The sequence below is a fragment of the Saimiri boliviensis genome, chromosome 2 (assembly GCF_048565385.1).
Source record: "Saimiri boliviensis isolate mSaiBol1 chromosome 2, mSaiBol1.pri, whole genome shotgun sequence".
Lineage (NCBI taxonomy): Eukaryota > Metazoa > Chordata > Mammalia > Primates > Cebidae > Saimiri > Saimiri boliviensis.
Window position 1 is genome coordinate 66,500,990 of NC_133450.1, and position 13,881 is coordinate 66,514,870.

The 13,881-nt window shown below is 46.1% G+C and overlaps 1 protein-coding gene across 16 annotated transcripts in view; it reads left to right on the top strand.

Annotated features, from left to right (window-relative positions):
• FOXN3 (forkhead box N3) overlaps positions 1 to 13,881 on the top strand; it is a 470,182-nt gene that overhangs the window by 305,819 nt on the left and 150,482 nt on the right. The gene's annotated exons all lie outside the window — the stretch shown is intronic.

The window sequence follows — 13,881 nt, forward strand, 5'->3', positions numbered from 1 at the left end:
AACACTACTCGAGAATTGCTATCGTGTGTAAAATCTGAGCACTTTGGGTGTTGGATATAAGACATCCCGTGTGTAAAACGTAGCTGCGTCATTTACTCCAGTGCAGGAAATCGAACATAGCAAGCCTGAGGCTGCTCTCTCTTCTTAGAAAGTTCTGCTTGTGGCTGGTTGCGGTGGCTCACGCCTGTAATCCCAGCACTTTGGGAGGCCGAGGCAGGCGGATCAGGAGGTCAGGATTTCGAGACCAGCCTGGCCAATATGGTGATACATCATCTACTAAAAAATACAAAAATTAGCCAGGCGTGGTGGCATGTGCCTGTAGTCCCAGCTACTTGGGAGGCCAAGGCAGGAGAATTGCTGGAACCCTGGAGGTGGAGGTTGCAGTGAGCCGAGATTGCACTACTGCATTCCAGCCTGGGTGACAGAGTGAGACCCATCTAAAATATGTATGTATGTATGTATATATATATATATGTATATATATATATATGTGTGTGTGAAAGTTCTGCTTGCAAGGTGTTAGCCCTTGGCTGGTGTCTGCAAATTTGGATTTCAGGAGGGTTCTCAGCATATGCAGACCTAAAAAAGGGGCTTCCAGTGCCTGCATCGTTTGTGTAAGCACTGTGGTTAGTGGAAGAAGTCTGACATTTTGGTGTGCTCCAAGCAGACGGTGTCTACCTGTATAGTCCCCAGTAAAAACTTTGGGAACTGAGGCTCTGAGGCTCTTCCCTTGTGAACGGCACTTCACGTGTGCTGGCAGGATGTGTAGCTGGGGAAGTAAGCGTGTTCTATGTGACTCTTCTGGGAGGGCACTCTGGACGCTTGTATCTGGCTTCCTCTGCACTTCACCCCAGGAGCCTTTTCCCTTTGCTATTTGTGCTTTGTAGCTTTTGGCTGAAATAAATCATAGCCATGAGCATAACTCTGTGCTGCGTCCTGTGAGTCCTCCTAGTGAGTCCCCGAACCTGGGGGTGGTCTTGGGGACCCCTCACACACCTTCCAAACCTTTTCTGCCTCTTGAATCTTTCTACCTCCTCAAGTCTTTCCCTTCAACCCAGTACAACCCAGTATCCAAAGTCAGCAACTCTTTTTTTTTTTTTTTTTCTGGGAGGCGGAGTCTTGCTCTGTTGCCCAGATTGGAGTGCAGTGGTGTGATCTCGGCTCACTGCAACCTCCTCCTGCTGGGTTCAAGCAATTCCCCACAGCCTCTTGAGTAGCTCAAACTACAGGCTTGTACTATCATGCCCAGCTAATTTTTTGTACTTTTAGTAGAGACGGGGTTTCACTGTATTTGCCAGGATGATCTCGATCTCCTGACCTCGTGATCCACCCACGTCGGTCTCCCAAAGTGCTGGGATTACAGGCGTGAGCCACCGCGCCCGGCCAGAAGTGTCCGCTTGAGCCCAGGCCCCCTGTGGCCTTTGCTGTTGGCCCTCACAATCTGGGCCCTCACCGCCTCATCCTCAAACTCCCTGCAATAGCATCTCTGTCCGGTGTTTCTGCCTCCGTTCTCCGTTCCAACCCATGTTTCATGTCGCCATCGTTTAATCCAAAATCTAGGTTGAGTCACCATTGCCCATGAAATAGAACACAAGTGCATCTGGTCGGCGGCTTCATCTGGCCACAGTGCAGGAAGGCAGGGAGAGCCTGGATTTGAGTGGTCAGCTCCACCACTCACCGGCTGCTGCACACAGCACGTGATGTCACCTGTCTTTGCTTTAGTGTCCGTGTCTGCATCTCAGGGTAAAAACAGTGCCTTCTTCATAGGGTTGGTGCAAGGATTAAATGAGTGAACGTTTAAAATCCTTAGAACATGGCCTGGCCCTTTTAAAAGGTGCCTGGTAACTGTTAGCCAAGATGATGTTTTATAATTATTCTCGGTATTCTCCCCTCTGGGCTGTGAGCTGCTCCCTGCATTGTGCCTGGCTATAGCTCTGTAAAAACGAATTGCTGAGTGAATGAATGACAGAAAGAAAAAGGGGCCAGGCATGGTGGTTCATGCCTGTAATCCCAGTACTGTGGGAGGCTGAGATGGGCAGATCACCTGAGGTCGGGAGTTTAAGACAAGCCTTGTCAACATGGTGAAACCTGTCTCTACGAAAAATACAAAAATTAGCTGGGCATGGTGGTGGGCACCTGTAATCCCAGCTATTTGGAAGGCTGAGGCAGGAGAATCACTTGAACTCAGCAGGTGGAGGTTGCAGTGAGCCAAGATCGTGCCATTGCACTCCAGCCTGGGCAACATGAGCAAAACTCTGTCTCAGAAAGAAATGAAATGAAATAAATAAAATTTAAAAAAAAGAAAAGAAAAAGGGACAGAGGGAAGGAAGGTTAAAATGTAGTTCATACTCTCTAGAAACTTACTGGCTAGTTGGGGGATATTAGATGCCTTAATATAGCAGACCCCAACCTTTTTGGCACCAGGGAGTGATTTCATGGAAGACAGTTTTTCCATGGACCGTGGTTGGGGTATGGTTTTGGGATGAAACTGTCCCACCTCAGATCATCAGGCCTTAGTTAGATTCCCATGAGGAGCACGCATCCTAGATCCCTCACATGGGCAGTTCACAGTATAGGGTATGCACTCCTGTGAGAATCTAATGCTGCAGCTGATGGGACAGGAGGGAGGCGGGGCTCAGGCAGTAATGCTGGCTGGCCTGCCGCTCGCCTTCTGCTGTGCGACCCTGTTCCTAACAGAGCCCGAACTGGTACCATAAGAGGATCAGGGAAAGGAGGAATCTCTATGGGGTGGGAAAGGAGGCAGTTTCAGTTGTTGAATCAAAGTTGCCAAACTCCTACTTGTCACCATTTCAGATCCCACAGAGACAGAGGAGTGTCTGGATTCGGTGTGCTTCTAAGAGACACTCCTATAAGTGATGTCTTCCTGTGGGACCCTACACTTCACCCCTGCCGAAATTTGCCTTTCTCTTAGGTGACGTTTTGAGCTGCTTAATAAGAAACAGTCACTTTCAAGTGTACAATGATTGTCTAGTGATTTCGAAGTGATTCCCTCCAAGGTGTCCAGATTTCTTCCTGGCTCTCAGAGGCAGAATGAACTCTTAAAGAGAGGACAGTACCTGTCAGCTCCAGCACTAACACCCAGAACCCTTGCCTCCTAAAACATCTCACAGGGAGTGGGGTAGCAGTGCCCGAGGCTGGCATTGCCGAGTTGGTGGAAAGAGTTAGCTTGAGTGAGCTGCTGTGTGTGTAAAACAGCTGTGCCACGTGCAGGTGATTTGATCTGTGAACTTCCTCAGTCACTTGTAGAAGCCAGGCTTTATAAAGTATTGTCGAGATTGCTTTTACTGTTTTACTTTTTTTTTTTTTTTTTGCATTAGGTACCCACTAAAGTCACCCTGTCAAACTGCATCTTGAAGCCAATTGCAGTCTTGGAATCCTGGTTTGTGGTGCAGGTTCTGTGCATGGAATGTTCTATGAGTTAGTCCCTGCTACTGATCAAACACCTCAAACTAAATGGCTTACAAGACTCATCATTGGCTGGGTGTGGTGGCTCATGCCTGTAATCCCAGCACTTTGGGAGGCTGAGGTGGAAGGATCCCTAGAGCCTAGGAGTAGAGACCAGTCTGGGCAACATAGTAAGACTCCATCTCTATGTTAAAAAAAAAAAAAAAAAAAAAAGCTGGACATGGTGGCACGTGTCTGTAGTCCTAGCTATTCAGGAGACTGAAGTAGGAGGATTGCTTGAGCCTGGGAAGTCCAGGCTGCAGTGAGCCATGATCATGGCACTGTACTCCAGCCTGGGTATGAGAATCTCAAAAAAAGAAGAAGAAGAATTATTTATTTGCTCAGCATCCTGTACGTTGGCTCATCTCTATTCCTCGTGGTGTTAGCTGGGCTCCCTTGTGTATTTGGACCTCAGCTGGGATGGCTGGGACAGCTGGGGCCTGTCTCCATGGGGTCTCACGTCCTTCAGGAAGCGATTCCAAGCTTTTTCACATGATGGCAGAAGGGTTCCCAGCAACATGAGAAAGCCAGCCCCAGTATGCAAGCACTTTCACGGTTTCTCCTTGTGTCATATTTGCTGATGTCATGTTGGCTACAGCAAATACGAGGCCAAGCCAGATTTCTTTTTGGTGGGGACGACAAGAGGGCGTGAATACAGGAAAGCGTGCTTGTCGTGGGCCATTGCTGCAGTAGTTTATAACAAGGAGTTTATCTAGGACCTTGGGAGAGAGGAAAGCAGCATCGTTCTTAGACAGTTAACTGGAATAGGTGCAGCCAGTGCTCCACTCACCATCTGCATGGGCCCCTGTAGCCCCACTTCCCCCTGTGACCAGCAGCTACACGTAAGTTTCAGCCGTCTATCTCACAGATTGATGGGCACTCGGTCCCAGAGGAGCCACCAGGAGAAGATGGCTGGATCAGCACAAATCTGATGTTAATGCTAGAAAAGGAACTCCGAGCTGATATCCAGTATAGCCCAAGCAGATCGTTCCGGCAGAGGGACATCTAAAATTCCCTGCAGTTTTCTCAGCCTGCCCTGAGTCTGAGCTGCTTATTCATTCCATTCCACAGCAGTTCTGGGGTCTGCCTGTTCTTTGTTCCTCTCACCATGCTGTGGACAACATTCTGAGGATGGCAGAGCCATGGAGGAGAGTTCGGGGAAGGGGGAGTAAGGTACACCTGGGAGACTGGGCACCCAGATGTGTTAGTTGGTTTGCTGCCCTTGACTTTGATCTTCTGCGCAAGTGGAAGGGTGAGCTGATGGACTATGTGATGGCTGAGTTCATCCTTATTATAAGAGCTTATTTTCATTGTATATCCTTTCAGGGTTATGCCGACGTTAAAGATTATATTTAGCAATTAATTGTGCTGTCTCACCAAGATACTGCTGTGTGATGCTGACCAAGAGACAAGAATTTAGGAAATGATTTTAAGATCAGAAAGGTGTTGGGATGTAGAGTCTAGAATGAGTAGAAGGAATAAAAACGATCGATCGTCTTTGTGCCCTAGAATGAAGCTGGGCCCTGGGCATCAAAGACACATTTATCACCCTTCTCTTTGTTTGTCTGAGCCAGGTGATATGGAGGGGGATCTGGTATCAAAGAACATTTATCAAGTGCATTTAGGAAAATAATTCAAGGAGATAACTAGGCTTTCTAAGGCATGATTATTGGGGAGGTGACCTCTACTGCAAGCAGGAAGAGTAATTAAATTTGAGCAAGAAAGAAATTTCCATTCTTTTAGGCTGAGTTTATGAGAGTGTCTCACATTAAGCAAATTCAACTGTCATAGTTACTGAAAATCTCTTACCATGTTGGGATTTTTGAAGGTTCCAGGTTGGCTAACATCAACATTGTCAAGAAAGACAGCTTAAGTGACTGTGTCTGTGTGTTTGTGCATGCATGTGTGGCCTAGTAGGAGCACAAGGAGAGCTCCAGGCCACCCTGCCCGTCTCATGTCTGTCTTTTCCCAGTTCAAGATCCATGAACTGAGCTTATCTTGGCCACCATGGTGTCCCTGAGACTTTGTGTGTCGCATGGCACTTATTAAGCACTTAAGTATTTGTTGAGTGAATGAATCAAGACAATCTGGAAGGGGAATTTTCTGAAAGTATCTTTAGTTGGCAGTTGTTCTGGAATCAACCTAGGCATTTTAATGGGCACAGAACAATGACTGATGATGTCATTTAAGTTCTTTTGGTTGAGCTAAGAAATGAGAGGAAGCTGACAAAACAAGTGACCACGGTTAAATTTATACCCTATTGAAAACAAGTACACACTCGTTGCCAACGACACAAACCCCTGAATGACTTAGATTACCAGCGTAGTGTAGTAAAACATTTATCTTTTTGTAGCGGATTAGTATTTTTCAGAACTTAAATAGCTTAATGTATTTTCTAATTATAAGTCAATATATACTCATGTAGAATGGTCAAACAATGAAACAGTTTAAAGAACTGAATAAAAATGTCCCTACTTCTTTGTTGTTACATTTTAGATTTTTTTTTTCTTTTTTTTTTTTTTTTTGAGACACAGTCTTGCTCTGTCATCCAGGCTAGAGTGCAGTGGTGCAATCTTGGCTCACTGCAACCTCTACCTCCTGGGTACAAGCAGTTCTCCTGCTTCAGCCTCCCAAGTAGCTGGGATTATAGGCATGCGCCACCATGCCTGGCTATTTTTTTGTTTTGGTTTGGTTTTTTTTGTATATTTAGTAGAGATGGAGTTTCACCACATTGGCAGGGCTGGTCTTGAACTCCTGACCTTGTGATCCACCAGCCTCGGCCTCCCAGAGTGCTGGGATTACAGGCGTGAGCCACTGCATCCAGCCAGGAAAAATTTTTAAAATTTTCTTTTTAATTCTTAATTGTGGTAAAATACCCATAATGTAAAATGTACTTTTAGTCATTTTTAAGTATAGTTCAGTGGGGTTAAATATATTCACATCGTTGTGCAACCTATCTCTAGAACTTTCTCATTTTGCAAAACTCTCTAGCCCCATGCAACCGCCATTCTTTCTGTTTCTGTGAATTTGACTACTCTGGGTACCTCATATACAGTATGTGGAATAATACAGTATTTGTCCTTTTGTGCCTGGCTTCTTTGACTTAGCACACTGTCCCCAAGATTCAACCATGTTGTAGCATGTGCTAGAATTTTCGTCCCTTTCAAGGCTGAATAATACTCTCTTGTGTGTATGTATAACTCCACATTTTGTTTATCCATTCACCCATCGAGGGACATTTGGGTTTCTTTCACCTCTTGGCTACTGTGAATACTGCTGCTCTGGACGGGGAATATCTTTTCATGTGCGACTTTATCCACACAAACTTTACTTGTGCCTGAGCTCATACTGCCTGCATGTGCTGCCCCATACAGTAGTATGCATGGGCATCTTCTCTTGTCAAATTTTTTTTTTTTTTTTTTTTTTGAGACAGCATCTCGCTGAGTTGCCCAGGCTGGATGCTGTGGCACGATCTCAGCTCACTGCAACCTCTGCCTCCCAGATTCAAGCCATTCTTAATGTCTCAGCCTCCCACATGCCTGGGATTACAGGCATGTGCCACCATGCCCGGCTAATTTTCATATTTTAGGAGAGACAGAGTTTCACCATGTTGGCCAGTCTGGTCTTGAACTCCTGTCCTCAAGTGATTTCCCCCTCACCTCCCAAAGTGCTGGGATTACAGGTGTGAGCCTCTGCGCCCAGCTGTCTTGTCAGTTCATAGGGATCCGCAGCACTCTTTTTTCCTGTGTGTACAGTGTCCCCTTGTATGGGTTCATCTATTGCTGAGCTTTCCATCTTCCCTTCCCCAGCGCAAGTCCTCCACCCAGGGCAGTGCCAGGAGACAGCGTTGAGAACAGATCAGCCTTTCAACATCTGGAACCGAGGGAATAGACATTTTCGTTGTTTTCCATTTCTTCATATTATGCCTCAGTAAACATGCAGAGACTTCGACCTTTGCCCTTTTGCTTGGTAATAAAAATCCTAACAGTTGGGTCTTGGGCAGGATTCTCTAGAAGCCCAGGCTGAGACAGGGACTTAGGTGTGAGTGATTTGCTGAGGGACTGTTCTCAGGGGGAAGAGCGGGAGGGAAACAGGATGCAGAAGGGACCAAGCAAAGAGGTCCCAAAGTCTAGCTGTGGCCTGATGGGAGCCTCATCGCACCGGCAGAGATGTCCTTTTTGGGGCAAAGCAGTGGGGCTTTTGTACTGTCAGTCATTTATCTTGTAATCCCAGGCCTCTTGGGACCTTCAGCCAAAAGGATTTCTGTAGAAGGTGGTGTGGTTGTGAGCTGTTAGCCCCGCGTTCAGAGCAGCCGGCAGTGGAGGCAGCCTCTAGCACAGAGGATAGGGGTATCGCTGTGAGTGCTCATAACCTCCGTGGTCCTGTCTTTAGACCTGGTGCTATGCTAAGTACATCAATGCAGTTCTAACAGTCCTATGATTTAGAGACTTTTATGTCTCCGCTTCACAGGTGATAAAGATAAGTAACTCTCCCAGGGTCCCCCAGCTAGCAAGGGGTGGGTGGGATTGTCAGACACACTCGGTTCTGTCCAGTACTAAAGCCCGAGTCCTTACATTGGCAGGCCGTAAGAATGTAAAGTTTAATTCCTAGAAGCTGAATTGGTGGACTAGAGAGAGAGATATTTATCCGAGTTTCTCTCCCTCCCCCTTACCCGTGTTACAGCAACTTCGAAGTCCCGTTTTATTATATTGAGCATTCCCCTGTCATCTCTGGGTCTTGTCAATCTTTTACGTATGAATAGAGATTTTTTGGGCTTGATTTTCCTTACTTTTGCAATTGCCAAGGTAGACACCCTTGCCCGTGTGGATTGGCCACCTGTGTTTTTCTCTTAAGGCCCAGTTTTTAGGCCGAGGGCCTTGGCTCTTTTTTTTTTTTTTTTTTGAGACCAAGTCTCGCTCTGTCCCCCAGGCTGGAGTGCAGTAATGCGATCTTGGCTCACTGCAACCTCCACCTCCCAGGTTCAAGTGATTCTCGTTCCTCAGCCTCCCGAATAGCTGGGATTACAGGCACCTGCCATCATACCCAGGTAACTTTTGTATTTTTAGTCGAGATGGGGTTTTACCATGTTTGTCAAGCTGGTCTCTAACTTCTGACCTCAAATGATCCACCTGTCTTAGCCTCCCCGAGTGCTGGCATTACAGGCGTAAGCCACCGTGCTTGGCTGGCTCTCACTCACTTTTGATGGCTCTTTGCATCCGGCTTTGAATTGTCCAAATCTCCTCCATGGATTTGAATGCTGCATTTATAGTACACTTGTTTTGCACCAATGCATTGATCTATTTCTAGGATCCTATCTTTTTAATTACCATACACCTTACAAATTTTTAATTTTTTTTTTTTTTTTTTTTTTTGAGAAACAGTCTCACCCTGTTGCCTGGGCTGGAGTGCAATGACATGATCTTGGCTTACTGCAACCTCCACCTCCTGGGTGCAAGCGATTCTGCTGCCTCAGCCTCCAGAGTAGCTGGGATTATAGGCACTTGCTACCATACCTGGCTAATTTTTTGTTTTTTTAGTAGAGGTAGAATTTCCCAACATTGGCCAGGCTGGTCTCAAACTCCTGACCTTGTGATTCACCCATGTCAGCCTCCATGTACTGGGATTACAGGCGTACGCCACTGCACCCGGCCTCATACACCTTATTTTTTAAAAGATATAAAGTATTTTCAAAGATATTCTTTAAAAGATGTAAGTATTTTTCTTTTCTTTCTTTAAAAAAAAAAAAAAAAAGACAGAGTTTCGCTCTTGTTGCCCAGGCTGGAGTGCAGTGGCGTAATCTCGGTTTGCCGCAACCTCTGCTACCCGGGTTCAGACAATTCTCCAGCCTCAGCCTCCTGAGTAGATGGGATTACAGGCATGCACCAACACGCCCGACTACTTTTGTATTTTTAATAGAGACGGGGTTTCTCCATATTGGTCAGGCTGGTCTCAAACTCCCGACCGCAGGTGATCTACCCGCCTTGGCTTCCCAAAGTGCTGGGATTACAGCCATGAGCCACCACGCCCGGCTATAAGATACAAGGATTTTTTTCATGTCAACTAGATGCTAACTAAAGGGTTGCCAAGTGTGGAACACTGATAGGCCATCCTGCCCCAAATAAGACTAGGTAAGGCTCTTTTACTGGCAGTTAGTGACGGCGTGTATGCCCAATGCCAGCAGGTACTTTTCTTAAGCAGAATCCCTGTTTCTGTTTCTATCTTCATGCTTGTCTATAATAATTCCTATTTGCTTGGCAGATCCTTTCCTTAAAGGCAGTGGGAGAGGTAACCTTGAGCTTCGTCTCCAGCTGGAATTCATCATCAGTGGATTAGCTAGTAGTTGTCTTTGCAACTGAGAGAAAGTTGACTCAAAGTGGCTTTCGTGCAAATGAATATCAGTTAGCTTTATCCAACTGGAAAACCCAGGAGTAGGTCTAACTTCAGACAAAGTCATGAAGAGCCAGTCTTTCTGTCCTTCAGAATCTCTTCTCTGTGTTGGCCTGATTCTCAGGCACACTGTCACCTCGTGGAGGCAGTATGGCTGACCGATCCCGTATGAATTCAAATCCAGTGGAAAAAGAGAAGATCTCCTCCCACAAAATTCAGACCTGCCTGCTGTTGACCTAAAGACATATCCCCCTTCGTAAGCTGTTATTGTAGCAGAGGACAGTGTATGTTTTTTGACGTGTGGTCTTATGCTCGCCCCGCACTAGGGTGCTGGCACCCAGGGGAAGTTAGAAGAGCCGTTGCTGGAGGAATGGGAGCTCGCTGGCCAGGAGCATCAGTCACTGCCCCCACCCCCACATGGGTAGGATGGCACTTAGCGACGTTTTATTTTCACACTGGGAAGATTTCAAACTGTCAGGCTTAGATACAAAATTGTTTTTAGAGATCTGGGCTTACCCAGTTCTGGTGACTTAAGGAAGCCAAAATTCCTCTTTCACGTAGGTCTGTGACTGTGGACTGAGCGCCCCAGGAAGCCAAGGCCATCGGTCACTCTTGGCAGAGCTTACTTGGGTTTTCATTACTAAGTGAGATTCTTTTTAATGAGTGTGGTGAGGTTCAAGCCTGCCATTTTCAGTATTAAACCAGAAAATGGTTCTGCTGCACTTCTGTGAGAATCTGCTGTCGGGGCCGGGTCTCTGCTGGCTGTGGAAGGGTTAAACCGCACACCTGGAGGGCAGAGAGCAGACTCCAGAGACCCTCCCTTGGCTAAAGATCTCCAGTAGTTAGCTACACCCAGTGAATGAAGGCTTTAGATGCCTTTTTCTTTGCCTCAAGCATAGATTTGAAATCCACCCCCCATTTCTTGTTTATACATTTTTAATTCTAATACCAGAGGCCACCTGTGTCACGGAAACAGCAGTGACCTGGTTTCCAGGTGTCCCTCTGTGCCTGCCCAGTGTGTAACTGTGGGTGAGTCCCAGAACACCCGCCCCACCCTATCCCGATCTCTGTGTTCCGATGGGTAAAGAGAAGCAGTGGCACATGATGACTCCTGGAGGCATAGAAATGGGGTCCTGGAATATTAATCCAAAGTGGCCGCAGGGCACACCGTGTCCAGTCCAGCTGTCACACTTCACAGAGGAGAGGCCTTAGAGACCTTGAATGGCCTGTGATGTTGAAGGGAGACCCTCAAACCTGGTGTATCATAGTTTGGATTTCTGCATATGAGGAACATTTAAACTGCCACAAGAAGAAACAAAAAACAACAAAGACAGTCTTGTAGTCATCGAGGAAATCCCATACCTCGGCCGGGGACCACCTTGCAGCCAGCCTCAAGGGAACCAGTGCCTGGAACAGGAGACCCCCAAAATGCAAGAGCTCTTCCAGGGGCTTCAGATTCCTGCTCCTCTGTCCTCTGCCTCCTCCCCTGCTGTGCTTCCCGGTCCTTCACTGCCTCCTTACATTTGTTCATGGTGCGTTAAATCTGCTCAGGCCACAGCTGCCTTCTGGCCTCCTAGTAGCTTCTCCTTTCCCTACCTCCTCCTTAAAGAGTCTATTCTTTGCTGGGCGCGGTGGCTCACGCCTGTAATCCCAGCACTTTGGGAGGCCGAGACGGGTGGATTACCAGGTCAGGAGTTTGAGGCCAGCCTGGCCAACATGATGAAACCTCGTCTCTACTGAAAATACAAAAGTAAAATAAAATCAGCCGGGTGTGCTGGTGGGTACTTGTAATCCCAGCTACTTGGGAGGCTGAGGAAGGAGAATCGCTTGAACTGGAAGGCGGAGATTGCAGTGAGCCAAGATCGCACCACTACACTCCAGCCTGGGCAAAAGGGTGAAACTTCATCTCAAAAAAAAAGGGTCTATTCGTTTAGTTCTTGTCTAGTCTTGGGGCCTCTGAATGACTCAGCTTCTCCTTTTGAGCCAGGCCAAGTAGGCCGTAGGTTACTTGAACTCTTGTGTCCAGTTCTAGGGCCAGATTCCGCTTCTTCCCAGTTGTCCTTGATCGCAGATGGGGGCTCAGGTGTTATAAGGACAGTGGAGGCCTGAAGCTCCCAAAGACCCGCGAGTTCATCCGCAAGTGAACTTCATTCACAGAATAGCACTTTCCCCAGGTACAGCGTGAAGACACTGGGATTATTTTCAGAGTAGACCAGGGACCCAGAGTGGCTGTAGCAAGGTGTACCTCTGCACAGAATGGTACAGGACGTCCCCAACAAATTCCAGAAGATTCCAGCTCATTTTAGGAGTGCTAATTCTATCCTGTAGGATTAAGGGCAGAAATATACAATTTTTGAAATTTTTCTTTACTTTTTTGTTTTGTTTTGAGACAGGGTCTCACTCTGTCACCCAGGCTGGAGTGCAGTGGTATGATCTCGGCTTGCTGCAGCCTCGCCTCCCAGGTTCAAGCGATTCTCATGCCTCAGCCTCCCGAGTAGCTGGGATTACAGGCGTCGTCACCATGCCTGGCTATTTTTTGTATTTTTGGTAGAGACAGGGTTTCATCATGTTAGGCTGTTCTTGAATTCCTGACCCCAGATGATCCACCCACCTTGGCCTCCCAAAGTGCTGGGATTACAGGTATGAGCCATCGCGCCCAGCCTAATTTTGATGTTATTTTTATGCTCTTCTAAAAATGCATATACTGACAAAACTTGAAGATCTTCCTTCTTCTTTTTATGTCAGTGCAGAGTGTACAAAAGTTCCCCACGTCGGGCACACATTTAAATTTTGGTTAACAGAGACTACTTGAGGATTTACTTATGAGTGATTCTGAAAGGTTGAAAATGGTACTTTTTCTAAGCTTTGGTTGAGGTTGGGATTGGGAAAGATGGTTCCTCTCACCAGGGTTATGCAAAAACTATGGGTTGTAATATGATGCAAAACACGTGTCTACCAAGAATAAGCAGAGATGCAGGCAGCCAGTGAGCTTTAAGAAATACTGTGGGTTGGTAAATGGAGAGCCCAAGGGAGAGCGTAGCAAAAGCAAAGAGACCTTTGGTGTTTCTGACTTTCGAGAGAGCACGTCCAAATTTTCATCTGCATCAGCACTTTGCTAACAAAGTTCCAGGCTATCCAGCATTATCTGGTGGGCGGCCTTATTTACGCATAAAATATAATTGATTCCATATTCCTCTCAGACCTACAAACAGTACCAGTGTTTGTTTTTAATAACCAGAATTATTTCAGCTTAAAAAAAGCTGTAGATTTACATAGACAGTCTGATGAGTGCCTCAGGTTGTTCCGTTAATAACACAGAGGAGAAACAATCTAAGAAAAACGTTTTTGAATTTGTGTGCAGAGGTGGAGAGAGGGTTGGGTTAGTGAAATCAGAAAGCTTCCAAGTAATGATTATTAAATTTAATAATTACATTAGCATTCCACAGGAACTGTTTTCTGGAAATTTTGGTAGTGCAGCCACTGAATAAAACACACTCAGGCAACCTAGGCTTCAGGCCATTGGGTGGGAAACGGCTTATTTGCTTTGTTTTGGTCATGTTTAAAGTTAATTCCAAATCAATTTCTTTTTCAAGAACTAGACCGTCACCGATCTGTCTTCCACTTAAGGCTTCTGCAAACTTTTTCTATAAAGGGTCATATAGTGACTATTTAGCACAAAATAAACATATACATAAACAAATGAGCGTTGTGTCCCAATAAAATTTTATTTATGGCACTGAAGTTTGAACTTCATATAATTTTCACTTGTCACAAAATTTCATATAATTTTCACTGTTCTTCTTTTGATGCTTTTCCCCCGCAACCATTACAAAATGCAAAAGCCATACTCAGCTTCCAGCTAGTACAGTTTGGTTCATAATTTGCCAACCCTGTTCTAGTTCTGACTTTGTCTTTGTAGTTAGAATTTTTTCTTTTGGGGCGAAAACTCCACTTTGCATATGAGAGAGAACCAAAATATGTATGACTGTGTCCGTATGTGTGTGTCTGTGTGTGTATGTGAGTGTGTCT